The following is a 15,215-nucleotide window of genomic DNA, read 5'->3' as shown; positions in this document are numbered from 1 at the left end:
CTAAGGAGCCTCTTGATGAACGTGAAAGAGAAGAGTGAAAAAGTTGGCTTAAAGCTCAACATTCAGTAAACTAAGATCATGGCATCCAGTCCCATCACTTCATGGGAAATAGATGGGGAAACAGTGGAAACAGTGGCTGACTTTATTTTCTGGGGCTCCCAAATCACTGCAGATGGTGATTGCAGCCATGAAATTAAAAGATGCTTATTCCTTGGAAGGAAAGTTATGACCAACCTAGATTAAAAAGCAGAGATGTTACTTTGTCAACCAACGTCCGTCTAGTCAAGGCTATGGTTTTTCCAGTGGTCATGTATGGATGTGAGAGTTGGACTATAAAGAGGGCTGAGTGCCAAAGAATTGATGCTTCTGAACTGTGGTTTTGGAGAAGACTCTTGAGAGTCCCTTGGACTGCAGGAGATCCAATCAGTCCATCCTAAAGGAAATCAGTCCTGGGTGTTCATTGGAAAGACTGATGTTGAAGCTGAAACTCCAATACTTTGGCCACCTGATGTGGACAGCTGACTCATTTGAAAAGACCCTGATGCTGGAAAGATTGAGGGCAGGAGGAGCAGGGGACGACAGAGGATGAGATGGTTGGATGGCATCACCAACTCAGTGGACATGGGTTTGGGAAAACTCTGGGAGTTGGTGATGGACAGGGAGGCCTGGCGTGCTGTAGTTCATGGGGTCACAAAGAGACGGACACGACTTAGTGACTGAACTGAATTGAGGTGTCACCAGGTATGTGCTGGAGAGCTTGCCCCCAGGTTCTTGCACTGCACAGACATATCCAATTAAGTACAACCATATACAATTAAGTACAACCATACTTCCCAGTGGCTCAGTGGTAAAGAATCTGCCTGCAATGCAGGAAACCCAGGTTCCATCCCTGGGTTGGAAAACTCCCCTAGAGAAGGAAATGGCCGCCCACTCCAGTATTCTTGCCGGGAAAATCCCATGGACAGAGGAGTCTGGCAGACTACAGTCCATGGAGTCACAAGAGTTGGGCATGACTTAGTGGCTAAACCACCACCACCACTATACTGAGAGCTACAGAAATAGAAATAGAGACTCTCCTGACATTGTTAATTTCTGGAATTAGTTTCAAAAACCATAAAGAAAGGGGAAAGGTTTCCTTATGGGAATTGGTAAAATCAGTGAACAGTGCAAAAAAGAATGAAGCAAGATCAGGTCAGAGAACTTTAGTTCACAAACTCCTTCTTGGAGTTCACAAATTCCCTTCTCAAGAGAAGTTAAAGTGAAGAATAATGTCTTCATTCGTTCATTCAACAACTATTTTCCAGGCAATGTGTTAGGTTCGGGGGTTTAAAAAGAGTAATTAAGGCTTCATGGAGTGCATTGTCTAGAAAGGAACAGACAAAACTAAAACAAAATCAGAAAGTAAGTAGTAAAGCAAGGCTAATAAGACTTTTTTACTTTAAGCATAAAATAGTACATAGAAGGGAAACACTGCATCTTGAAAGATCAGAGAGCAGAAAATGTGACGTCCAATGTTTTGGAAAGTAAGGATCAAGACATGGAGTTATTGGAGATGAGATTGAAGGGCAAGCAGAGTCACTTCTTTGTTACCGTGATAGGATCTTGTACCTACAGTGTAAGTCATAGAGAATTGAAGGGTGTTAAACCACAGAAACATATCTGGATGTTTTAAACCACGAAAATAGATCCGGATGTTAGAGCAGTGACTCCTCATGACAATGTAAATCATGCGGAGTCATTGAAGGGTTTTAAACCATAGAAACATATTTGGATGTTACATAAGCATATTTGGGGGTGGTGACTGTTTGGACGATGGACACCAGAGAAAAAATAGTGAAGATAAGGAGATGTGCAAGTGGTCTGGAGAGAAGGGATGAGGGTGTAGGCCTGGGAAGTGGTTGTAGGAATGGAACGCAAGGGCATCTTCTGGGAGACACTGCAGACGTCCAGCTGGAAGTATTTAATAACTCACTGTAATGTGGGGATGAGAGGAAAGTAGAGGTATGGATGCCCGCTGCTGGTTCCGAGGGTAGATGTTGACATGAACGGGGATCGACAGGAGGAGGACAGAGAAGAGGGTGAGTGTAGTTTGTGGCTGTTGAACAGAGAATTCTGAAGTTCCTGCTGAATATATGGGAGTAATATTAACAGATGAGGAAGAAAACATATATATTTATATATGCCATCAGTATACAGTTTGAAATCACCAGAAGAACAACCTTGTACATTGTTTTATATTGTACATATTAAATACTTGTATATTATAGTATATAATTTGCTATATTTATGTCAGAAGTAATATTTATATATTCACATATAATATTGTCAGTACTAAATGAATATATTATAATACAATATGGATTTGTGGATTATATATATTTGTATATTGTATGTCTGTGTGTAGTCATCACTCAGTCATGTCTGATTCTTTGTGACCCCATGGACTGCAGCCCACCAGGCTCCTTTGTCCAGGCAAGAATACTCCAGTGGGTTGCCATTCCCTTCTCCAGGGGATCCTCCCAAACCAGGGATGGAACTCAGGTCTCCTGCATTGCAGGCAGATTTTTGACCATCTGAGCCACGAGAGAAGCTCATGTTTGTATGTTAAACGCATATATATATATATGTTTAATATTTACATTTTTGTATTTACACTTAAGCTACTTTTCTGATGGGGCATATTTTAGAAGGAAATTACTCTATATTCCCCCCAAACAGGGATGCAATGTGGTCCTTGGCCCTATGCTTCACTTCTAATACTCCTTCAGCCAAGAGTGAATGGTTGGGCTTAGTGACTTCGGGCCCAGTGGTTGTTAACCCTTCCTCTAGTTCACAGACCCTCCTCACATTTTAGGAACAAGGGGTTGTCTGTAAAATTCCAGGTCTCCCATCCTTTTATTTTCTAACAAAGAAATGTGTTCTATTTGAAAAGTGTAACCATTCCAGAGTAATCAAATGAATCCTCTTTTAACTTACTAGACTGCTCTGTATGAAAAGACTCCAAAAAAAGAATCAATAATCTTAACAGGCATTTTAGCTCTATAACATAAACAGGATTTAACATCCACACAATGCTATTTTCACACTATTAACTAAGAAGTATGCAAATCAACACTGGTCTAGTCTGTGCTGACATTTCATTAACACTTCATTAAGAAGAGTCGGGGCTCTTGGTACTTGAAGTTGTGCCAGAGATGGGATATTTCTTTTCCTTGAAAACCACATATTTTTGCCCAAAGCTCCAGAGCTTCTTGGAATATCTGTTAATATTTACATATATTTCAGCTGTTATTAAAAAAAAAAACACCCCAATGGCTTCACCTAACATCCTATATCTCACAGAAGGCCAGAAGTTCTGAGTGTCCTTCTAAGGACGCATTTTAGATTCAAAGTGCTCTCCTTGAGAATAGTTGCCCTGGCAGGTGACCCAGCAGTGGTGGAGTGATGGAATAATCAATGATGGGGCGAGTTTGCTCCATTCAACTGTGCTTTTAACCATTCAGCATTTAGTAAGCACTTATGATATTTATCAGAGAAGGCAATGGCACCCCACTCCAGTACTCTTACCTGGAAAATCCTATGGATGGAGGAACCTGGTAGGCTGCAGTCCATGAGGTCGCTAAGAGTCGGATATGACTGAGTGACTTCACTTTCACTTTTCACTTTCATGCATTGGAGAAGGAGATGGCAATCCACTCCAGTGTTCTTGCCTTGAGAATCCCAGGGATGGGGGAGCCTGGTGGGCTGCCATCTATGGGGTCGCACAGAGTTGGACATGACTGAAGTGACCTAGCAGTATGGTATTTATTAAGCACTTAGAGCATTCTAAGCACCCTGTAAGGTTTTGTGGATAAAGTATAAAGAAGTTTCAATCCTTGAGGATGGATTCACTGAGTGACTGCGGAATGTGTAGTAAATGTAAATACATATCTTATAATGTAGTGTATTAAATTTCACAATCGGATTATGAATAGTGTGCTACAGAAGCCCTGCCTCTAGGACACTGACATTGAGAAATGGATATTTAGTCTGAGCATTTGATCATAATTAAAAATTTTCCATATGGAGAAAAGTGTCTGTGTGTGTGGAGGGGTCATTGTTGTGTGTATTCCTGAATTTGGAAATGGAATGGGTTTTCACAAACCCCAACTGTGTCTTGAGTACAAGAGGAAATGGTATACTGAGAAGATAAAGTGCTATTGAAGCCTTGAGTGTTGGGCCAGAGACGGAGGCCCATCCTAGTTCATTTTAGCTGGACAGTTGGACCTCAATCAGTTTCAGCTCCTGGAGCCCTCTTGGAAAGCCTAAGAAATTTCCAGTGTGTAAGATTATGACTTACTGAGCAATATCTTCAATGATAATAGACATCTGAGTCTGAAACATCTGGGTCCTAAGTCTGTTGAGGTCCTGCGCTGAAGATCAACAAGGACCCAGTTTTTCCTTAAGTAAACTTCAAGTCCTGGGTTAATGCAGTAGGTGGAGCCTCAGTTGCTCGTGACTTTCAGGCTTATGTCTATCTGCAATGCAACCCAGACCTCATTTCTCCTTGTCTGTGGGGCTCTAATGCTATCCTGAGAGAACAGGCAAAATAAATGTCAGCCTCTGCATCCTCAGCATGCTGAGGGGTTCACGTCTACACTTTCAGGAAGGTACCTGTGTGCAGCCTGCAGACAACGTACTCAGACAAAATGTCACTTTTGTGAGAAGGAAAAATGTGAGCCACATTTAATAGTGGCATTTCTGGAGTACTGAGTCAGTTTCACAAGGGACTGATTGTTCTTCATCAATTAACCCCTGCTGAATGCCTAAGATGGGATTAACACTGGTTGGGATGAGTAGTCCTTGTAGAAGGAATTCTAGTTGGCAAAATCTCTTTGTCCTTTCAAGATCCTGGGGACATTCTATTGCTTGTTGAGGACAGTGGCTGTCTCTTGTTCAGTTGTATTTACGTGGCACTTACAAAAGTGTTTACTATTTTTGAATTAAAAAAAAAAGACTTCTTGGATAGTGTTATCTAAAATTTTTCTTATAAATATTTAAAGTTCTGTTATTTAAACTTGCTGCTGCTGCTGCTGCTGCTAAGTTGCTTCAGTCGTGTCCGACTCTGTGTGACCCCATAGATGGGAGCCCACCAGGCTCCCTCGTCCCTGGGATTCTCCAGACAAGAACACTGGAGTGGGTTGCCATTTCCTCCTCCAATGCATGAAAGTGAAAAATGAAAATGAAGTCACTCAGTTGTGTCTGACTCTTAGAGACCCCATGGACTGCAGCCTACCAGGCTCCTCCGTCCATGGGATTTTCCAAGCAAGAGTACTGGAGTGGGGTGCCATTGCCTTCTCCAGAGAATAACAAAAAACAAGGTAGATATCAGTCTATATACCAGAAATTTTCTTATATTCTTGTGATCTCCCCTTGGAAGCAAAGAGCAGCAGAAGTCATGAACATTATAGGTTTCAGATAGTGTATCTTGACTTAAAATAAATAGAGCAACTGCCCCGCCCCACACACAATTTATTCATATCAGTCAGCGTGACCCAGCACCCCCCACAATTTATTCATATCAGTCAGCATGACCCAGCTAGAAAAGTGTTTTAGCTTACTATAGTTCTCTAGTTAAGACAGAGCAGTTAAGCCAATAGCAGTAAGACCCTAACCCTTTGCTGTAGGTTTCAGAAGAGACAACAGAAGCAGAAGGGAAGCCCTCATATTTAAGGTAACGGCCTCGGCGGAAGGAGACAGCTAAGTGAGCTGGAAAGGAAGTGGTCATTGAACACTCTACAAAGCTCTAAGCGCTTGTCACAGCCTGGGACTGACGTTCACAGTTGTCATCACGTTTGTTCAAATGGCCCCTTGAGACCCAACTCTCCGTCTCCATTTCTTTCCAGGGCAGGAAAAGCCAGACAGCACAGTGAACCTTAGTCCAGAAGGGGTCGTCGGAGCTGCGTCTGCTTTGACCTGTGTCTACCGTGACGGTCTCATGCTTGGTGGCCAGGGTTTATAGCATAACCACGTGCCAAGCTTCCGGGAAGGGCCGTTCCCATTGCTGACCACTGGAGCATTGCTTGGAGGCTCAGGGAGCAGCGTGGCCACGGGCAGCCCTGACCTTCCCTGGGGGGTGCAGGACTGGACACATGGCAATCGTGGAGGTGGTGTGACTCCTTCCTTTTATCCCAACTCCAAATAATAAGCCTCTTTCCCCCCTTTTAAAATATAAGCATGACACATTGCTTACCTTGTTTGAAACAGGTAAATTAGAGAAAACATAAACAGAGTGTCTGCAAACAACTCAGTTAGGTACAGTAGCCTTTCTGTGACTCCAGCTAGAAGCAACCACTTACAGGACAAGAAGAGTAAGTGCCTATCTCATTTACATCAGCCAATGCCTGTTCGAGGAGGGGCTCGCTGACCTTTTCATCTTAATTTTAATTATCTATCAATTATTTATCTCTGTCGGTGAGCCATAGACTGTCTTAGATGCTTAATAATTTCTTGCTGGAGGAAACTGCTCACCATCTTTGCAGGAGAGATCCACAGCAAAGCTGCTTCCCTTCTTTTTCCTCTCTCTCTCTTTCAGCATTTTATATTTAAAGGAAATAGAGTTGATCTCTAAAAGAGGGGAAAATAACTCAGTAGTTCTGCTCTTAGCATTGGGGGGTTCATTAGGAATATGCAATTGACAAATCTACTGTAGCCCAACAGTTGCACATTATATATTGCTGACCTGCCCTCTCTGGCCGGTGGCTGTATTTTGGTGATGCATTGGCAGGACAGTTGGTTTCACAGCTAGATTGCTCCCTTGATCTTAGTAAAACAAGGTTTCTGTCACACATGACTTCAGACATCATAATTCTTAGAACAAGAAACAGCATTTCCAAGGAAGTTTTTTAGCAGTTGCTTGGAGCAGGTTAAATTACGACTCAGTGCAAGGTTAATATGTTTCCTTTGATAAAATTTCAAAGAAAATAAAGCTGTAGACTCACAGGATGACCTGGGAGGATTTGTAAAATAATCATTATCCCCATAATTGGTAGGAAGTTTTGGTGCTTTTATCTATACCCATCCACCCATCCATTACGTGCTGTTGTGTCTGTCTCTTCTTGCGACCCCCTGGACTGTAGCCCACCAGGCTCCTCTGGTTCTGGGATTCTCCAGGTGGGAATACTGGAGTGGGTTGCCATTTCCTCCTCCAGGGGCTCTTCCTGCCCCAGGGATTGAACCCTCGTCTCTTGCGTTGCAGGCAGAGTCTATACCTCATGAGCCATCAGGGAAACCTGCTTTTATCTACATAGCACTTAAGAACGTGATGTGTGATAAAAAAAAATTATCCATGTTGATTGTCTTTAAGTAAAAGAATTTCAGAAGGAGCAATCTCCTTATTTACTTGAGGTCTTAGTTGTTGCTGTTAACAAAATCAGAGTACAACTGTTTCACCTCACGCAGGGGTTAAAGCGCAGCTTAGAGAGAAAATGATGCTGCTGAGCCCTGTGAATATTTCAGTGGCACAGAAATGCCTATTATCAATAATAATAGTAATAAGCAGTGAGGGATTCAGCTGAAGAAGCTGAAGGCGAGACACTGTCACATTGTTTCCCTAGAATTAAAAAAAAAACAACTTTGGCTCTCTTGTGCACATGACACTTTCAATTGTGTGGGGAGAAGAGAGCTCTAAATGCAGTGCTTGGTTGTCTGAGGAATTCTTGATGGAGACAGACTTCACAGGAAGTCTAAATTGTGTCACTCACTGTCTGAGTTTTTGCATTCAGATCTTTAGAAGATAATTTGTTGATTCTTCATGTAACCTCAGGCTGAATTCTCTCAGGTTATCACAGAAGAAATGTTACTCCAAAGCAGAAAATATCCTGGAGATTGCTTCAGGCTTGAGCACAAAATTTCTTGTCAAAAAATTAAGTCCAATCTTGAAGGTTATCAGTGTTTGCATATATCCCCCTCTTCTTTCCATTTCCCTGGGACTGAAAGACGGAGGAGAAGTGGGAGGAAAGATTATTCTTATATTGAAAAATACTAAAAATTGGTTGATAGAGTCAAATTCATAGAGTCAGGAAGTGCATTGGTAGATGCCAGGGCGGGGGGATAGGGGAATGGGAGTGAATGTATTTAGTGGGGATAGAGTTTTGGTCTAGGAAAGTGAAAAATTCAGGAGACGATTGATAAGAAGTGTCCAACAATGTGAATGCACTTAGTGCCACTTAACTGTACAGTCAAATATGGTTAAAGGGTATGTTTTATATTATGTGACTTTTACCTTAAGAAAAAACCATAAATAAATTGGCCGATAGCATTTTCCAAGTCTGAGTACATGAAAGATGTTTGTATACCTGCTTGAGTCTGTATCCCTGAGTCACTGCAAAGAAATGTTTTAAGCTTTTAGCTTTGCAGACAGGATCCACAATTGTTTATATGCAACTACTTTTACCATTTCCTCTCCAAATATCAGTCTATTTTAGGAACAGGTACTTTTTAAGTATATATGAAATTACATATGAATTACTTTGTGGGTAATGTGACATTATTGCAAAGGGCAAAGTAAAAGTATTTTCTCTGTATGGCATGTTTTCTGTGTATTTTCTCTGTGGAAATTAGAAAGGCAACATCGACAGGGCTTCCCTGGTGGCTCAGATGGTATACAGACTGCCTGCCATGCAGGAGAATGGGGTTCGATCCCTGGGTCAGGAAGATACCTTGGAGAAGGACATGGCAACCCACTCAAATGTTCTTGCCTGGAGAATCCCATGGACAGAGGAGCCTAGTGGGCTACATCCCATGAGGTTACAAAGGGTTGGACTTGACTGAGCAACTAAAAGACATCCACAGTAAATTCATTTGATTTGGCAATGTTCTTTTGCTCATGGAAAGCAGCCATGGACAGAAGAGTAGATATTTTGGAAAATTAGGCAGAAGGGAGCAAGGGGATGGAGCTTGGTGAGCTGCTGGGGGCGTGGGTTCCTCAAAGCCCACCCATTCACCACCTCAACAGAGGGAAAAGGGTAGGATCTCATTCTGTAATTACAGCCTGGGTCTCACTAGTGATCTGATGCATTCTGGAGTCCAGGATATTTCTTGATGAATTTCAGATATCAAGTTACCCTAGAGGAATTTTGTTTTTATTTTTAAGGAGATGCTCACAGGACTACAATCTTGTTAAACACCAGCACTAGGGAATTGTTATAGATAGGAATGCTTCTTGTCCATCAGATAGATTGGTTTGGCAAAGAATTACTAAGGATTTGGGAAATTCCAGAATTTGGTGTTAGGAACACTTTATGCTGAGGTCAGAAAGATGACTTTGAACCTCTGGGGGTAGCCAATTACCTAACCACACCTCAGCTGTTTTATTCAAGACACCACCCTAGGCCTTTAGAGAGGCACCTTAAGAATTATAAGACACAGTCTCTGTGGCCAAAGAGCTTGCATTTATTTGCAGAAAAATTCAGAAGTGGATGAAAAATGAATGGGGCAAGGCAGTATCTGGAAAGTGCCCAGTGAAAGACAGGGGAAGAGAGGTTACAGGGAAAAGGGGGTATGAGTTAAGGTTCTTTGATTCAAATCAACAATAATGCTCTTTACTTGAGCAAAAGATAATTTATTTGAAGAATTTTAGGAACTCACAGAATCAGACACGACTGAGCAGCTGAAAAACAGCAAGGAACTTACAGATTTGTCAGGAAGTATCGAGTCTTGCTTGGAGGCCTTGGACATCAAGCTTGGGAGGGCTTAGAAAGCAGCCTTGCAGGAGCTGTCCAGAAATCTGAGGGTGTCATCAGTCCTGGGAGTTGAAGAAATTATGTGTTAGATCACTCTAAATGGTGGAAATGATTTAAAACATTTTTATATTCCACCAGAGGTGTAGAAATGATGTTGCTTGTATTCTTGGAATGAGGCAGAGTTCCTTTTGCTTGGAAAGTGTTAGGTGCTCAGTTGTGTCTGATTCTTTGCGACCCTGTAGACTGTTGCCCACCAGGCTCCTCTTGTGGCTGCTGCTGCTGCTGCTGCTAAGTCGCATCAGTTGTGTCCGACTCTGTGTGACCCCATAGACGGCAGCCCACCAGGCTCCCCCATACCTGGGATTCTCCAGGCAAGAACACTGGAGTGGGTTGCCATTTCCTTCTCCAATGCATGAAAGTGAAAAGTGGAAGTGAAGTTGCTCAGTTGTGTCTGACTCTTAGCGACCCCATGGACTGCAGCCTACCAGGCTCCTCCATCCATGGGATTTTCCAGGCAAGAGTCAGTCAGTCAGTTCAGTCACCAAGTCGTGTCCGACTCTTTGCGACCCCATGAATTGCAGCACGCCAGGTCTCCCTGTCCATCACCAACTCCCAGAGTTCACTCCAACTCACATCCATCTAGTCGGTGATGCCATCCAGCCATCTCATCCTCTGTCGTCCCCTTTTCCTCCTGCCCCCAATCCCTCCCAGCATCAGAGTCTTTTCCAATGAGTCAACTCTTCACATGAGGTGGCCAAAGTACTGGAGTTTCAGCTTTAGCATCATTCCTTCCGAAGAACACCCAGGGCTGATCTCCTTAGAATGGACTGGTTGGATCTCCTTGCAGTCCAAGGGACTCTCAGGAGTCTTCTCAAGAGTAGAGGCCCTTATAAAAACAAAATAGAGTCTAATATATGCTTTCTGCCTCTGTAACTCAGCTTGCCTCTTGCATGATCACTATAGATCCCCACTATAGTTTTGGGGAAAAACAGCAATACCAGGAGCTTAAACTTACTTCACTCACCCTGCCTCTTGCAATTACCCAGCCTCTGTAGTCTTGCTTAGCCATGCTTGTCTGTGTGAAGGTCAGGTAGTTCCCTGGCCCCTCCCCATCCTGCATGCTTAAAGTATCCAATACAACATACAGAACGCAAACCCGGAATAGGACCCTAAGAAGGAACTGTGCACCCAACGGTCAGGGCTCAGAGCTTGGAGTGTTAACTCCTCTGGGCCCACCAGCATAATAAACCTGAGTTCTCCAACTCTCAGAGTGTCCCTTGGTTTCTCGACAGCCAGTTTCTGCAACACTCTGTCCATGGGATCCTCCAGGTAAGAATACTGGAGTGGGTTGCCATTGCGTTCAATGGAACCCAGGTCTCTTGCATTTTAGGCAGATTCTTAAGGAGAGAGATCAAGTTGGTAAAGTGGGAGCCAGATTGTGGAGTGCCTTCTTGAAATTATCTTACTAACTGGGGAGCTATTTGGCAAGTTTAGCAAGAGTTGTTGTTATTGTCTAGTTGCTAAGTCATGTCCGACTCTTTTGTGACTCCATGGACTGTAGCCTGCCAGGCTCTTCTGTCTGTGGGATTTGCCAGGCAAGCCTACTGGAGTGGTTTGCCATCTCCTTCTTCCTGACCCGGGGATCGAATCTATCTCCTGCTTGGCAGGTCATGTTCTTCCCACTGAGCCACCTGGGAAGCCCTTAGCACAGCAATAATAGCACTGTTTTCAACTCTGCTCTTTGCATGGTGTTTTCAGAAGCACCCATGCCTTTCCTGGTTTCTGGTGCTTTCTGATTCAGCCTGTGGCTAGTCTCTTCCTAACTACTCGCCTTCCTCAGAGCAGTCTCCAGCCCGCTTTCCCTAGGGCAGGGTTTCTAAAAAGAGCTTCACAAGGCTGCTGGCACTGGAAGTAACTGGGGAGATTTGTTAAAATGCATCTTCTGAGGGCTCTACAGAATTAGAATCTTTGGGAGTGGGGGCAGGACTCTGCATTTGTAACAATTTCCCTAAGTGATTCTTTTGTGCACAAATATTCATAAACCACTGCCTTGAGGAATGCTTAAACGAACAGATAGATGCAGAGTTTACGGGTAAGACTTGATCATCTTTTTTCTTGATCATCTCTTCCTTTTCCTTTCATTTTCCAAATTCTGTTTCTCTTCTTCTGTCTTCTCTGACTCAAGAAACACTTCCCTTGTTGAGCACCTATGTGTGCAGAACGCCGCTGAATGTTTTTCACGGACACTGTAGGCTTAAAGACATACCTGAAGGTCTTAGAATATGTGTCTGTTCCAAATAAGCATTGGCAGAAAATCAGTGCTATTTCAGGGTGAGCCTTTTATGGAAAAGTTGTTTAGCATTTGCTTTGAGTAAGGCTGACTTTGATTTGCAAGCCTGGTAAGACTTGAGTCAGGAATATCTAAAAAATTTTGGCTGTTGATAAAGGGACAGCAGCTGGTGAAATGAAATGGCAGTGGTCAGGGTAAGAGAGTCTCCTTCAGATTAACTCAGAACCTCAGTGAGTAGGCAGAGCCAGTTAGCAATGCTTGGATTGGTTCTCTCTCCCCTTATTCACCGGTCTTGCTTTGTTTGAGATATCATAAAGAGAAACAGCACTTACTTAACATAGCTCATGTTTTATAGATAGCATCTTATTACTAGAATAATACCAAGCACACAGTAAGGTTTGAATAAATATTTTAAAATATTTTATTTTTTATTTATTTGGCTTTGCTGAGTCTTAGTTGGCATGCAGGATTTTTTTTTTGGTTGCAGCCTGTGGGATCTTTAGTTATGGCAAGTGGAATCTAGTTCCTTGTTCAGGGATCAGACCTGGGCCTTCTGCACTGGGAGTGCAGTCTTAGCCACTAGACCAGGAGGAAAGTCCTTGCATGAAGACTGTTGTTGACAGACTCATTCAGTTAATCAATCAGTGAACACTAAGCAATGTTCCAGGCACAGGAGATGCAGCAAGGAACAAAAAACAAATCCCTGCCCTCATGTAGCTTATCTTCTAGTGCTGCCTGTTATTTTATGTCAACTCTAGGTGGATAATATAATCTCCATTTGACAGATGAGAAACTGGAGCTTGGAAAAGTCAGCTTGCTAGAGGTCAGACAGCTAGGAATTTGTGAAGTCTGTAGGAGACAGATTCCCACATCTGTTTGGCTTCCAAACTTATATATTTTCTATGACATCATTACAGCCTCAGGCCGATTTTTAAATAAAAAGCTATCTTCTTTTCTCTTGATATGTTGGTCACCCTTTGGAATCGAAGTGAATTTCTTCGAAAACTGCCTTTAGGTAATGTGAAGAACTGAGAAGGTGCCAAACAAGGGATCACTCCATCTCTTGCACCCTGTGTGGAAATCAAGATTCCAGTTAATTTCTTAGAAACCGAGTTGAACTGGAAACTTACATGGTGTTTGGACATGTCTAATATCTAAAACACACTCCTGTCTCTGACATTTCTCCCCATTTCTTTTGGGAAGAGTTTTGCACACCTGCCTATAAAGCAGCCAACCTGCTCCACGTTAAAAGTCCTGCATGTTGTTCAAGTAGCTGAAAAGTTATCCTCCCAACCTCTCACTCACAGGCTACTGATACCTAGCCCAGCCCTGTGGGGCTCTTGAGGGCAAGGCCTTTCTGTGCCTCTATTTCTTTGATTACAGGAAATAGCCTTCATTTAGCCAGAGGAGCCTGATGGGCTGCCATCTGTGGGGTCGCACAGAGTCGGACACGACTGAAGCGACTTAGCAGCAGCAGCAGCAGTAGCCTCCATGATCTTCCCTGAGTTCCAATGGGCAGATTCAAGCAGTTGTTAGTTAGGGAAGGAAGGGGATGTAAGACCAGGGAGGAATAAACAGTCAGGAGAACCAATAGTGCAACCTTGGGGCAAGGTCTCGGTTCCCCATCAAGGGATACACACGACAATATCTTTGAGCTGTTTTGCAGATACTGAAACACCCTCCAGGTGGGAGGAGATGATGACTAACTGCCCACAAGCGTATAGATCACAGAACAGTTGGAACCTGAGGGTCGATTATGCTGATTCCTACTTACCTCCCCTCCAGCCCATCAAAGTGTTCACAAGATGATCACACCCTCTTTGGACCATTAATATAAACCTTCTCATTACCCTCTTCAAGTTGGGGCACTCAGTTTCCCAAGGCAGAAGACTGCTGTGCCCCGCCTTGCCTGGCAAAGTAGTGAAGCTATTCTTTTCTACTTCATTCAAAACCCTGTCTCCAGGCTTCAATTCGTCACCAGTGTAAGAGAAGCTGGGCTTTCAGGATTACTATTTCCTGTTTCCTTTCCATCCCACCCTCTCTTTTCTCTGACAACCCAGTGTACTGGTATTCCCAGAGCCTTTCAGATGCAGCAGAATATGATCTTAAAAATGACTGTGTAAGACATGTGGTATTTCTATTTTCCAGTTTTTGCATTTTAGAAGAGAGTACAGTTCAGTTCAGGTGAGTTGCTCAGTCGTGCCCAGCTCTTTGTGATCCCATGGACTGTAGCATGCCAGGCTTACCTGTCGATCACCAATTCCCGGAGTTTTCTCAAACTCATGTCCATTGAGTCGGTGATGCCATCCAACCATCTCATCCTCTGTCATCCCCTTCTCCTCCTGCCTTCAATCTTTCCCAGCATCAGAGTCTTTTCCCATGAGTCAGTTCTTTGCATCAGGTAGCCAAAGTACTGGAGTTTCAGCTACAGCATCAGTCCTTCCAATGAATATTCAGGGCTGATTTCCTTTAGAATGGACTGGTTGGATCTCCTTGCAATCCAAGGGACTCTCAAGAGTCTTCTCTAACACCTGAAAAGGGCACAGCTGAGCCCAAAGGACTGACCCCTGTCAAGGATGGCTGAGAGAGGGTGCAGTCTCTGACGTTCACTCCACTGTCCCTTCCACTCTACAGATTTCCTCTTCTCCCAAGCAGAATTAGTTACTTTTTTCCTTTGAGTCCACAAACTTCTGCTAATACCAATGCTTATCATAGAGTCACCTGTTTGATAATCAGTTGTTATCGTGGCCTTGCCATTGGACAGCACTGGACTTGCATCTTGGAAACATTTGAACACAAGTAGAGGCTACAGCAGTCTTTGCAGGAGCTCCACCATGGTTTAGTGTGCTGAATGGAACTGAAGGAGTCATTCTGAGAGAGGGCAAGTTAAAAGAGTGTGAACTTGACTTTGCGTCCATTCAGAATCACTTGCCAATGATGTAAATAGGTGCAGGGAGAAGAGTTGGGCTTTCCAAGTCATTCTCTAAAGAAATCAGCTGCGCTTTCCCTGCTGGTCCAGGGGTTAAGACTGCAGAGAGAAGGGGTTTTGATCCCTGGGCAAGGAACTAAGATCCCCCATGCTGCATAGTGTGGCCAAAAAAACAAGCAAAGAAACTATAAAGACATCAAGTAAATGTCATTGTTTGGTCCTGACCGTACACTTAAACAATGTGAATTTGGATAGACTGTCCCTTACTAGGTGG

Source organism: Bos indicus x Bos taurus, chromosome 29 (genome assembly GCF_003369695.1).
Source record: "Bos indicus x Bos taurus breed Angus x Brahman F1 hybrid chromosome 29, Bos_hybrid_MaternalHap_v2.0, whole genome shotgun sequence".
Lineage (NCBI taxonomy): Eukaryota > Metazoa > Chordata > Mammalia > Artiodactyla > Bovidae > Bos > Bos indicus x Bos taurus.
Note: the sequence above shows the minus strand (reverse complement) of the source record.